The sequence below is a fragment of the Pteronotus mesoamericanus genome, unplaced genomic scaffold (assembly GCF_021234165.1).
Source record: "Pteronotus mesoamericanus isolate MK-2021 breed Mesoamerican mustached bat unplaced genomic scaffold, CSHL_Meso_final contig_73, whole genome shotgun sequence".
NCBI classification, from domain to species: Eukaryota; Metazoa; Chordata; class Mammalia; order Chiroptera; family Mormoopidae; genus Pteronotus; species Pteronotus mesoamericanus.
Window position 1 is genome coordinate 29,493,035 of NW_026555245.1, and position 13,326 is coordinate 29,506,360.

The 13,326-nt window shown below is 40.9% G+C and overlaps 1 protein-coding gene across 5 annotated transcripts in view; it reads right to left on the reverse strand.

The window, feature by feature from the left end:
* Positions 1-13,326, reverse strand: part of NFIB (nuclear factor I B) — a 434,847-nt gene that overhangs the window by 337,617 nt on the left and 83,904 nt on the right. The window lies entirely within an intron of this gene.

The window sequence follows — 13,326 nt, forward strand, 5'->3', positions numbered from 1 at the left end:
TAATGAATATAGATTTCCCACCCCCAACCGCCACCACCAATTACTTTGCATTGAATGACATATGACTCTGAGCCTCTTTTGTGGTTTCTCCACCACTAGCCTTATTTCCATGTGCTAAGGCAGCATGGCCATAAAAAACATGGCAAGAACAAAATGGCCTGAGGACTGGCGGGATGGGAGGAGCCAGTCTTCTTTCTCCGATTAGAGGAAGTCAGAGCGAGTGAGCCCTGACTGAGTAACGGCTCCTTTTCAAACCCACTGATACATGAAGCTACTTCTCTTCCAGAATATGTAGGTCTTAAAGCCACAATAATCTTTGAACAGGAGATCTTCTCAGTGACATGAGCAATCCACCACACAAAGAAACTGGAATATTCCGTGGGAAATAAGTTTCAAGGGGAAATTTTTAATAAATTTTCTTGCTGCAAAAATTAGTCTGTTAAAGTTATTTCAAGGGTTGAATCCCTTAAAAGAAAACATACAGGAAAACATGTTTCTCATCAAGGAATTATTATTGGGTGTCGCCTTGAAGCTTTCTAAACAGGGAGGGTCTGGGAGCAGTTGGGGCTAGCTGGCACCGCACATGGGGTGGCAAGCCCCTAACCCATCTGTTGAGTGGGAGCCAATAGCTCCAGTGCTTCTGGAAGGAGGATATTTCTGCAGCTAAAAGCTGCAGATATAAATGGCCACCCATTCCCTCCCCTCTGATTATCTTTTTTAATTTTATTTTAATTTATTTTTTCAAATACATTTGTCTCTGCCAACCCCCCACCACTTTCCCTTGCCCCCTCCCTCCTGCCCTCCCTCAGCTCTTCCCCTTTGGTTTTGTCCATGAGTCCTTGCTCTATGTTCCTTGACTTTCCCCTTCCCTTCCTTTTCCCCCGCCCCCACCTCCCTCCTTCCCTCTTGTCTCTGTTCATTTCTTTTCCTTTCAGTGTTGCTGGTCTTATTTTCCTTGCATCTTTGTATTGTGGTTAGGTTCCACTGATAGGTGAGATCATATGGTATTTGTCTTTCGTCCCCTGGCTTATTTCGCTTAGCATGATGCTCTCCAGTTCCATCCATGCTGTCATGAAGTTTAGCACTTCTTTTTTTCTTTCTGCTGCGTAGTATTCCATTGTGTATATGTACCATAATTTTTTGATCCAATCACCTACTGATGGGCATTTAGGTTGCTTCCAACACTTGGCTATTGTAAATTGTGCTGCTATGAACATTGGGGTGCATCCCTCTGATTATCTATAGCCCCTTCTTTCTTCCTTCTAACCCACATAAACCCATTTTACTCCCATAGTCACCCAGAAGAATATCGTTGTGAGTTCCTGAGCCCTAGAGAGTTTGTGTGGGAACCGAGGCAGCGCGCTCTCTGGCCTGGACAGGAGTGCAGGTGGGCGAATCTGGAAAGTCACTCTGTGGCACGGGGCCAGCAAGCCTCTTGGCTGACAAAGAGCAGTTTCCTGAAGTGCCATCATTTGTGTACCACATTCAGAATTTTTGCTTTGGGCACATACCAACTGAATGATAAAGAAAATGTTGTTTCAATCAACTCACAGAGTACAAATTGTGGAAACAGACTTTGTAGATTCTAGTTTTCACTTTGTCATATATTAACTGGGGGAACTTGGGCTGCTCAGTTTTCTCATCCGTAAAGTGGAAATAATAGCACCTACTTCATAAATTGTTATGAGAATTGAATAGGTTATTACATACCAAGAACTTAAAATAGACCTGTTACATACTAAGTACTGTGGAATATTGGTTATATTAGTTTATTTAAATATATTTTTGAAGGAAATTTTATCACATATATATAAATTTTATCACCATATATACATATATATATGTGTGTGTGTGTGTGTGTGTGTGTGTATATATGCACACAGCATCACATTGCATAAAGAGAGGTAACTATAAAATAAAACATGAGAACAAAACAATAGAATTAAATTCTAGCCAGGTACTCTGGGTCCAAGTTCTACTCTGTGAAACAGGAGAGTAACAGTAGGAGAGTTGTTAAAGACACAGTAGCCTCTGATTGAGGCTTCTTCTCTATGCTTCTGAATGACTGGAAGAGATCTGAAAGGGGAATAACTTTCTCTTCACAAGGTTCAATACCATAAAATGCCATAGCTATCCTCTTAGATAACCTCCCACATTGTATCTGCTAGTCTAGTTTATGCTGCGTAACAATGCCTAAATCTTAAGAGCTTAAACTAAGGAAGTCTTTCCTCTTGCTCGTATTCCACTTGCTTTGCAGGGTCTGCTCTGTGCCTCCTCATGCGGGGACCCAGGGTAAGGGAACAACTGCCATCACAAACAGGCTCACTGCTTTGCAAATATAAAGAGAGCCCTGGAGTGTCCAGAACCAGCAATTAAAAGCTCTTCTCACAACTCATTGGCTGGAACTGATCACTTGGCTCGACCTGCTACAAAAGTACCTGGAAGTACACTCAGCCACGGACCCACAAGGCAGCACTGGAAATCTCAGGGGAGCAGCACTAATGACTTCCATCCAACCCACTGATGGGAAACTAGTGGAGAAGCTTGGAGATGTCTGGGAGGCTGCACACCGAAAGGCAGACATGGCTGGTGGGCAAACACCCTGAACGCTGCAGAGAGGCCCAGCCTTTGAGGGTTCACCACACCAGCTTTTCTTTAGCATCTCTACAGGCTTCACTTTTAGTTGATGATGTCAGGCATCTTGTGGAGAGTCTCTGAAATATTCTTGACTACTGACGTGGAATTGGCTTTTGAACAATTACCAGGCTCTTTTGCCCACTCACTGTCTTCTTGGGGAGATAGAGAGATATAGATATATATTTCTTCCCACTTCAAAGGGGAAAATTGATGGAACCAAAACATGTCTTTTATGGCATTTCCATCTTCTTTGCAACCTACTACATGATTGTTATTTTTTTTATGACTTTACTATGTCAACACTGATGTTATTATCCCTCTCCCACTAATTTGTTAATCACTCACAAATATTTGTTGAGGAACTAATATAGTCCAGCTATTTTTGGGGGGTGGCAGACCTTAAGTATTCAACAGAGAACAGGAGAAACATATATCATGGTTTCATGCACTTTACAGTCAAGCAAGAAAGATACAGATGAATAATAGGTGAATAGACAGAATACATGAGCTGATATCATGGAAAGAAATACATACATGCATGCATACATAACATACATATATTGCTTAAAGCTTTCCTGTTAGGTTGAAGGAAAGAAAAGCAGAAAGGGTATGGCATGAGGCAATACCCTTTGTCTGGATTTTGGTCCTTTCTCCAGCTCTTCTACCTTTGTGACCTTGGCTTAGTCCCTGGGCCTCTCTGGGTGTCTATTTCCTCGTCAGTAAGGTAAGGAGAATTGGACGAGATGACCTCTCAGATTCTTTACGTCTCTGATATATTATAAATTTAATTTATAGAAATACACTGACAACAGCCAAATGTAAAAATTTTAAAGCAGTAAAAACAGGTGAGTCTGCAGCTTTTATAGCTATTCCTTATGTTTTTTCTTAATTATACGGAAGCTGTTCATATGTCAGCTTCTAAATATTGTCAGTCTTATTCCCCTGCTTATGGCAACATATTTTCAATACATAGGGGTTGATCTCTTGATTTAAGTTGGGTGTAAAGAAGAATTTCTTGCTTGTGTGGGGCACTTAATTGTGTAACTCTTTGTGGAAGAAGATAAGGACTTCTCTTTTCAGCAAACCTTTAAAAAGAAGATCACTGCTTACCAGCCTCTCTTTGTTAGAAGTGATGGAGTCTTCCTGCCTTTCCTCTTGCTGGCCGACTACAAGATTCTCCTGATGGAGCTGTTATTTTCCCTGGTTTTCATAATGGATTCTAACAGAGGAGCAGGGCCTGACGAGGGGGGGCCCCTGGACTGGTCCAAGCCCCCACCTCCCCAGCTGAGTCGAACCTCCAGCATCGCCACGCCTACCTCTTTCCCCAGACCAAACTCTGTTTCTCCTCCTCATCCCTCTTCTCAGCTTGCCTCCCGCCTCGCTAGGGGTAGGGAAATGACAGTCAGATCCATCACTGGGCTGGAGGCCAAAAGCGGCAATCCGCTGGGTTGGGGCTGGCGCAGTGCCCGGTTTTCAGACAAAGACAGGTTGGGAACCCCCCTGCAAAGCAGGCTCCTGGTCCCCTCCTCCAAGAGTCCTGTGTCTAATCGTGGACCATCCAGCTATGACCAGAGACGGGACCTTAAAACCATTTCTTTCTTGGAGTCTTTCTAGAGCCTCATTCCTATTCCAGTGAATAGTGTTTGTGTGCTTGTGTGTGTGTGGCTGGGCGGGGGGAGGGGGGGGCGGGGGGCGGGGGCGCAGGGATAGAGGGAGAGAAAGGGGGAGGGAGAGGGGGAAGAAAGAGCAAGAGGACAAGAGAAGGAAGCAGGAAAGGAGAGAGGGAGAGAAAAGCTGGACAACTTTGATACATGTAAAGAAACCAAGAATTGCTCATATATACCCCTGGGAAATTTTAGGGGGAAAAATGAAGTAGCAGAAAGTAGAGGAAGTCCAAGTAGATGGGAGCTCCAGATTTCAAACTTGCAAGTGTGTCACCTTTAGCATAAAAAAGCTGAAAGCTGAATGGTCTTAAATTTACCACCTCTGTAATGCCTCCTGTCTGTATCAGAAAATCTTTGATTATGAGAAATCACAAAACACTAGAGAAAATGGATTATTTTCAGAATGTTTATAACCACAAAATGTTTTAACAGTTTACCTTTTCAAGAGTAAACTGCCTAGAGTGCTTTCCCCTTGCTCATTAATGAATTCTATGTAACCAAGTCAGAAATTTTGCTGTGGGGAAAGCTGGAATGGTAGTGGTGGGGAGTGGGGAGTGGGGTGGGGTGGGGGTCTTGGTTGTTGGTTTCATTTTAATTTTTTTTGCCTGAAGGCACCATTAGAAAACTCCAGATGCAAAGCTTTCTAATAGAATTCCTCATCTGACACAGCCCTCTGGAATACGTGGGCCTAACCTTTACGATCTGGCGGGCCGGGCCTCTATTTGGAAACCTTGTGAGGGGGGCTGATCCATTAATGATAATGTGCAATAATAACTCGGAGCCCCAAGAACAGCTGAAGGCCTGGGGCGGCAGAGATTTCGGGCTCTGCGTGTAGGAAAATGGTGGCAACAGGACCCCCTGAGGAAGCACCCGGTAGAGAGAAGGATGGCCTAACAGTGGAGAGCAAGGGAATGTCCCGTGACCGCATTTTTCTTCCCATCACATTAGGAAGCTGAGGTCTTAAGAAAGAGAAGTGTTGGCAGGACGGGGACCAGTTAGCACTCTGGATTTATGGCCATGAGGGTTCTAGCCAATCCCTGTGGAGCTCCTTTTCTTAGAGAAGTTTAAGCATAGGCTTCAGGGGGTCCTGGGGCTGAGAGCCTTCGACAAATAAGTTAATCTCCCATGCTTAAGCTTCCTTCATAAAAAGAGTATGATAATAATAGCAAATTTATATGGCTGTTGTGAGGATAAAATAAACATGCAATGCATTTTTTCAAAGTGCCCACTATCTAGTAAGTAATTAATAATTACTAGGCAGAGTTTGGTCAAACCAGACATGGAAGTCAGCTGCCCTGAGCTTCAGGCCAGAATGAGGAAGTGCCAGAAGGGCAGGCAGATGCCAGGCCCTAGAGGTGGCCTTCGGTCTGCTGACTGGGCTCCGTTTTCGATGATAGGTGGCATCGGGGCCAAATGACCGGTTAGATGCCAAAGGGAAGGATGCCTCGGGGTCTGGGCAGGTGGTTCCAAGCCCAGAGAGAGGATGTGACTGGGACACATGGTAAGAATAAGTAGAGAGGCAGTAATATGGCCTAAGAATCAAAGCAGAGGCAGTTTGTCCCAGTTCCAGACTGTCACGTTGTCCCTCTGCCCTAAAGGAGCCAATATTGGAGGCAATTTAGTCAGGAAGCAAGTGTGGGCATGGGAGCAGAAGAGCTCTGGGGTGGGAGCTGGAGGGACGACTGAGACACATAGGAGCCAGAAATCATTCCTCAACACCCTTTTTGTACAAAATGATCATGGCACTTGGCTCACCAGTTGGGTCTTCTCTGTGTCTAGACCTTGTTCTTAAAAAGACTGCTCTTAAAGTGACTGAGCTCGCTCATGTCTGAGGCATCCAGACCAAGCTGGGGTTGGGGGAAATCCGTGACCGGAGCTCACTGCAGAGGAGTGGGCTATAGCTTTCTGTCTCCCCTGCACTTGACATTCCTGCCTAGTATGGAGCACTGGCCAACTAGATTAAAACATTAAATTGGTTTGGGCGTGGATCAGAATTCCACAACCTGATCTTACTTCAGATCTGAAGAACGAGGTGCTAAAATATGTAAGAGCTCTTAAATTGGCCCCTTTTTCTTATTTTTAGGAGTTTTGTTATTGATGAGTTTAACTTTGCCTTTCCTGAACTACATTTCACAAGTACAGTTATGTTGGATTACATAGGGTCTCTGTCCAATTCTGACCTTCTCTGTGAGTGACAATAATCTTTGGAGCCATCATCTCTTTTGACTCAACCAGAGCTATGGAATAAATAAGCACATCACAGGTCAGGAAGGGACTGCCATCTGACTGATCAGACCACAATCACGTGGAAATCAGAAATATGTGAAAACACTTAGCATCCCCTGCTCTCAATTCTTCTGGCACCTGAGAGGGAGAAATCAGGGAACTGGGTAGCTTGATGGAATGAACACTACGTCACCCGTTCATGTTCCGTTCTACTTTATTCATGATGAAGTTTATAATCTGGGAAAATTCATTTAACCACATTTGCCTCATTGACTTTAAAAAGAATAATAAATCTACTCCTTGTCTATTACACAAAGGTATAAAGAGAAAAATGTAAAATAATTCAGAATGCTTTGAAAGGTGTTGCATAGAACATATAACTGCAATTAGTTTTACTCTTATCATTATGATAGCCACTACTGATGTGAAAGATAGATGTTAAGTTTACAAGATGGAGCCAGATTTCTACCCTAGGTAACCCTAGAACTGTAAAGATATCTTGGAGGAAAACCTGGCCCCTGATGGCTTCTCTTAATTATGATCAATTCTTTGAGTGAGCCTGAGAGAGAGAGAGAGGGAGAGAAAGAAGGAGGGAAACCAGCCTAACTGAAGTATGATAAACTATTCATTAGCAAGCTAAATAGCTACAGCATTTAATATTCTATAGTGCCTCATGGAAAACCAAGACATTGCCAAAAGTAATTGAAGTTTGTGATTCTCCAAACTGTTATTTAAAGCAAGGTTTGGCAAGACTCAGTGAGTCTGCACCAATTTTAGTTGCATTTTTAAAATTCAGAATGGTGATTGTGTTCCTTTCCCCATTATGTGTGTAGTTAAATCCCTTTATAGTGAACTTACTTATAGTGAAACCTTAAGCAGTGAATTTCAAGTTCAAAGCGTGTGGGATCTCTCTTTATCAAAACCCATGCTTTACTTTCTGACCTTTTAACTGATTAATTCCCAGTTCCATGTAACCTCTAGTTCATTCCCTTCTTTTCGGGTTGGCCCAGACTGAATTCTTATTACCACCACAAAGAACTTCTTGGGGGGTTAAGGTGGACAGAGGGCACCGCCCCCCAATGATGACTGAATGGGTCTTGGAGCAGAATTACCACAAAGCTATGTTTGCCTGTGAATAGACAGCAGTTCCCCCCCAACCCCCAGACACCTAGAAACCGTTAAGTATACACAATACATTTAGTCCAGACCTTTCACACAGTATATACACAAGAGGCAACTATGATTGTGTGACCCTCATAATTAGTGAAGGGCTTCTCAAATCCCTGTAATTTTCCATGAAAAATTATTTTAAACTAGCTACAATTTGTTGAACACACATTAATGCAGCAGGCACTGTGCGAAATGTTTCACAGGAATTAGCTCATTTATTCCTCACAAGAACTTTAGGTATTGTCATTTTCTCCATCCATCAAGGTGTGGAGCTGCTTAAGAAACTTACTTAGAGTCGCACAGCCTGAGCTGCCAGAAGTGGGATTCAAACCCATGAGATCGACCGTGGCTGACTGCCATCTGCTGGACCAATGCACTCGACGACACCATTTATGCTGTGCTGTGCCCATTGGTGAAATTTCCTGAATCCTCTCCATGAAAATTCCTGCATCCTGTGTCTTATCCCACAAAAACCCTGGTAGTTTTAGTTTCTTATCTTGAAAAAGGGTCACTGATAATGCATTCCACACACAGGTCAAGTGGATTAAGTGAAAATGAGCAAAAAATGCACTTGGTAAATTGTCAAATAATACACACCCATGTATCAGTTTGCTAGGGTTACTATAAGAAATTACCACACACTGGGTGGCTTAACAATAGAAATTTATTGTCTCACAGTTCTAGAGGCTGGAAGTTGTCAGCCAGGCGGATTCTTTCTGAGGGCTGTGGGAGAAGACCTTTTCTGTGACTCTCCTCAAGCTACTGGTGGTTTGGGGCAGTCTTTGACATTCCTTGGTTTGTCGGTGAATTGCCCCAATCTCTGCCAACATTTTCATTCACGTGGCATTCTCCCTGTGTGCATGTCTGTCTCTGTGTCCGCATTTCCCCTTTTTAAAGGGCACCACTTATACTAGATTAGGGTCTACCCCAGTGACCTCAGCTTGATTATCTCTATAAAGATCTTATCTTCAAAAAAAATTCCATTCTAAGGTACTGGGGGTTAGGAATCCAACATATTTTTGGGGGGACAACACAATTCAAACCATAGCAAACCATGATCCCTGGCTGGTGTGGCTCGGTGGATTGAGTGCTGGCATGTGAACCAAACAGTCGCTGGTTCGACTCCAGTCAGGGCACATGCCTGGGCTGCAGGCCATGTTCCCCAGTGAGGGGGGCACGCAAGAGACAACCAATTGATGTTTCTCTCCCCATCTTTCTCCCTCCCTTCCCTTCTCTCTGAAAATAGATAAATAAAACCTAAAAAAAAAGAAACCATGAGCTGCTATTTTTATTAGTGATAATGGTCATTCATAATGTTTATACATACACACATGTTACTTTTATCAGGTATAATGTTTGCAATCTGCTAGGAACTGCTGCACACAATACTTTAACCCTGGGCCAGGCTTGTGACTCACTCAGTGTGAGGCGGCAGGCAAACTTTCCATAACTCTCTAAACCCTACCATCCCATGACTCTTCCGTCTATGTGTAGTGTTGGCTTTCTCCCTCCCCAAATAAATAATGGGACAGCAGGGGACAGACTCACAAAATTCAGGGAAAAGGAAATCAAGGCTACAGAATCGGAGCTAGTTAAGGCAATGCTGATCTTCCAAAGCCAACTGTTTCCTTGAACGTAATATGAATTATTACTTTCTTATTCCTCCTTGGCAATATCACGCCACCTGCCTCCACCCACCATGCTCAACTATTACTTTCTATGGATAGTGCCCTGCACCAAGGCCTCCATCTGAGCTTCTCTCCCGGAACACAGTCCCATGTTTCTAATTAGCCACTCAGCCTCCTTACAGACAGTCCCACAGGCATCTCAGGTTCACTGTCCAAGGCAAACTCAGGTGTCCCCCACTCACCTTCTGCATCACCTGCATCAGGTAAAGACATCGCCATCCCCACAATCTCCAGAGCCAGCAGAAAACTTTGGTGCCATCCTCAGGCCCTTTCTCTAGCCACACTTCTCCGTCCCATTGGTTCTAACCTGATGCCAGTTCTAACACATTCCACCTCCAAACACCCTCAGAAATCTCTCTTCTCCAGACTCTGTCTTGTATACCGATGTGTCCTCAGTACTGAGCACAATGCCTAGTACATGATAGATTATCACTTAATATTTATTGCATAAATAAAATACAAAAAACTAAAAATTCCTCTGTGACTTTCCATTGTCCACAAAGTCCAAACTCTTAAGCAGAACACTAAAGGTTCTTCAATATATGTCCCAAACTATTTTTCTGGTAAGATTTTCTATAAATCTGTCCAGTCTCCCACACTAAGACCAGCAAAACAAAACTTGGTTATTTTCTAAGTATGCTTACAATATTCATGCCTTTGATGATGCAAAATTGCCGAGTCAATGTGCTAGTTTGAGCTGCCAATGAAAGAGCCAAATTCAGATATCAAGTAGGTGATTGGATATGTGAACCTGGAACTCACAAGAGAGGCTTAGGGTTGGATTACGATGTTTGGGGATGCAGCATACAGATGGTTTTAAAACCAAGGCAATGAATGAATTCATCTAGGAGAGAATGTAGATTGGCAGAATAGTATTCACAAGCTGCACATGTGTCTTCAAGCCAGACCCATAGTTTTAAGTGACAGCAGGTCATTCAAGAGGCTCTGTCTAGAAGAAATCGGTATATGGGTGACAGGAAGCAACTGAAATCGAGTTTTGGAAGTCATAAGCATAATGGTAATTGTTGAAGCTCTGACCAAATAAGAGTGAGTTATCCCTGGAGGTAGTATCAACTTCATGCCAGAGAGCAAGATGTTTTTATTATCAGATGTTGGAAAACTCAGAAATGTAACCAGAAGGAAAAAACATAGATGCTATTATAGCTGCCATTTCCTTATGCAGACATTTGATATTTACTGAATTTTGTCCTTATCCCCATTTACCCTTCAACATTAAAAAATTATGAAATATGTCAGAAGAGTAGAAAGTAACTACATTGTTAATAATTAAAACCTGGAGATAAGCTCAACCAGGCTAAAAAAAAACAGCACTGCTGAACCGTGTAAGCCTTACTGTGCGCTCTCTGCCTTCTCCCAGAGAGAATCAGCATCTTCACTCTTGTTATAATCATTCCCTTATTTTTCTTTATAGCTTTACCACGAGCGCGTGCATTCCTCAGACATAACCTGTTCTGTTGTGCTTGTTTTTGAACTTCATATAAGTGGAACATTACCGTATATCTATCTTTGTGGCTTGCTTGTTACATTCATCATAATGTTCGTGAGCTTCACCCATGTTGCTGTGTATATCTGTAGATGGCTCATTGTCTAGTGCCTTGTTTCCCTCTCAACTATTTGTTGCTGATACTTAGAAATGCAGTTAATTATTCTATATTGGTTTTTATCTGGTAGCCTTGCCAAACCCTCTCATCAGTTCTAATAATTAACCTGTATGTATTTTTGGATTTTCTATGCTCATAATTATATGTAACATCTGCAAATAGTGACAGTTTAGATAATTTTTATTTTTTCTATTTCTTTTCTTTGTTTAATTGTTCTGGTCAGGATCTACAGTATAAGTTTGAAATCAAGGGCTGGCAGTAGAGATTCTTGTCTTGTTCCTGACCTTAAAGTAAATGCTCTTAACAGCTTAATCTATTATTACATATGATATTTACTGTAAGATTTTGTGGATATTTTTTATCAGATTAAGGAAGTTTCAGTCTATTGCCAGTTTCCACTAGAAAATTTTGTCTTTTGTAGAATTTAGACCATAAAATAAATATTCAGTTTTAACAACTATCTTTTTCAGAATATATTGAGATGATCATACATTTTTTTTCTTTTAATCTGTCAGCATGTACACTAATTTTCAAACATTAAACCAACCTTGCCTTTCTGAAATAGACCCAATTTGGTGGTGACATGTTTTCCTTTTTGGGCCCTATAAGTTTGGTTTGCTAAGATTTTCTGTAGCATTTACTTTAAGTTCTGGAGTGAGATTTGACTGACATTATTGTTTTCTACAGCTGATATTTATTTCTATATTTGTTTACATATGCTCTTCTTTCCTCCTTGCATCTCAGATGTGTTTTTTTAAGAGAATTTTCTTGATGCCCAAATACCCTTTAGTATTGCCAACAGAGAGTCTGCTGGTAACAATCTGCCTCAGATTTTGTGTGTCCAAAGAATGTGAAGCACATTTTCATTAAGCTGAGAATGCCAGGTTGTCGTTTCTTTCTTCTCAGCATACTGGAGGTAACAATGCATTCTTTTCTGGCCCTATGGCTGACAAAGGAGCTCTCAGACTTCTTCTCTGAAGAACATGGTTTTGCTCTCCGGCTCCTTTTAAGGTCATTTCTTCATTTTGGTTTTGGCTTTGTTTATTTGTTTTGATTTCTTTCTCTTTCTGATTCCACAGTGATGCATCTACCTATGGATTTCTTATTAATTATATTGCTGGGACTAGCGGGACTTGTATCTGTGGGTAGGTACTTTTCATCAGTTTTAGAAAATTCTTAGCCATTAGCTCTTCAAAGACTGTCTCTGCTTAATTCTCTTTCCCCTATCTTTCCAGGACTTCAGTCAAATCTACGTTATACCTTCTCGTCACAACCCCCATATTATTTTGTATCCATTTGTATTTTCTATTGTTTTGTTATTCTGTGTGCTTTCTGAAAAATTTCTGCAGATCTCTACTTTAATCTCTACAGTTAATTAATTTTCCAACTTTCATCAATTTACTGTTAAATGCACCCATTTCATTTTTTCCTTATATAACATCTATTTTTAGTTTGTTTCGGCCTGTGACAATTTATATGTATATCATGCCTACAGTAATGTGGCTTGAAATTACTTAAGATAATCATACGTGTTAAAAATCATATTTTAAAAAATGAATTTAATGGATACAAAATTTTGGGGCCCACAGAGCTAAGTAAATATACTCCCTATCTCTTAAACAAACATACTTATTGTTATGTCACTTTTCAAACATACACAAGAGGAATAGCATTAAAAAAACTCCATTTGTCCATTATTGAACTTCAATAATTATCATTTTAACAATATTACTTATTTCTATGTACAAACTTTAAACAAAATTTTCTTACAGCATTTTAAAGCAAATTTCAGACATCATACAATTTTATCTGAAATGACATTTGATCTGAACATACCTTGGCATTCATCTCTATTTGACAAGATTATTTATTTATTTATCTATTTGGTGGAGAACCATCTTGCTATTATTATACCTAAACCAACAGTAATTCCTTTCTTCATTGAGTTTTAAGAATTTTTTATTTCATTTCTAGAAGTCCGCTTTAGTTCTTTCAAAATCTGCTTCATCATATTATATAGTTCATTGTTTCTTGCTTATATTTCTGAGTTCATCATTTATTTCTTTAAAGATATTAGACACAGTGTTTTATAGTTTGTGTCTGAAACTTCCATGATCTGAAACCCATACAAGTTGGGGTTTGTTCTCTATATGTGGATTTCTTTTTGTTTGTTCTTGTTCATGGTGTTTTAATTCCCTGTGCATTTAGTTACTTTTTATTATGATCTGTTCATTATTCTTGAAATAGTATTTATTAGAATGTTAGGGGCTTAAAACAAAGATATTTTCTTCAGAGAGAATTGACCTTTGTTTCTACCAC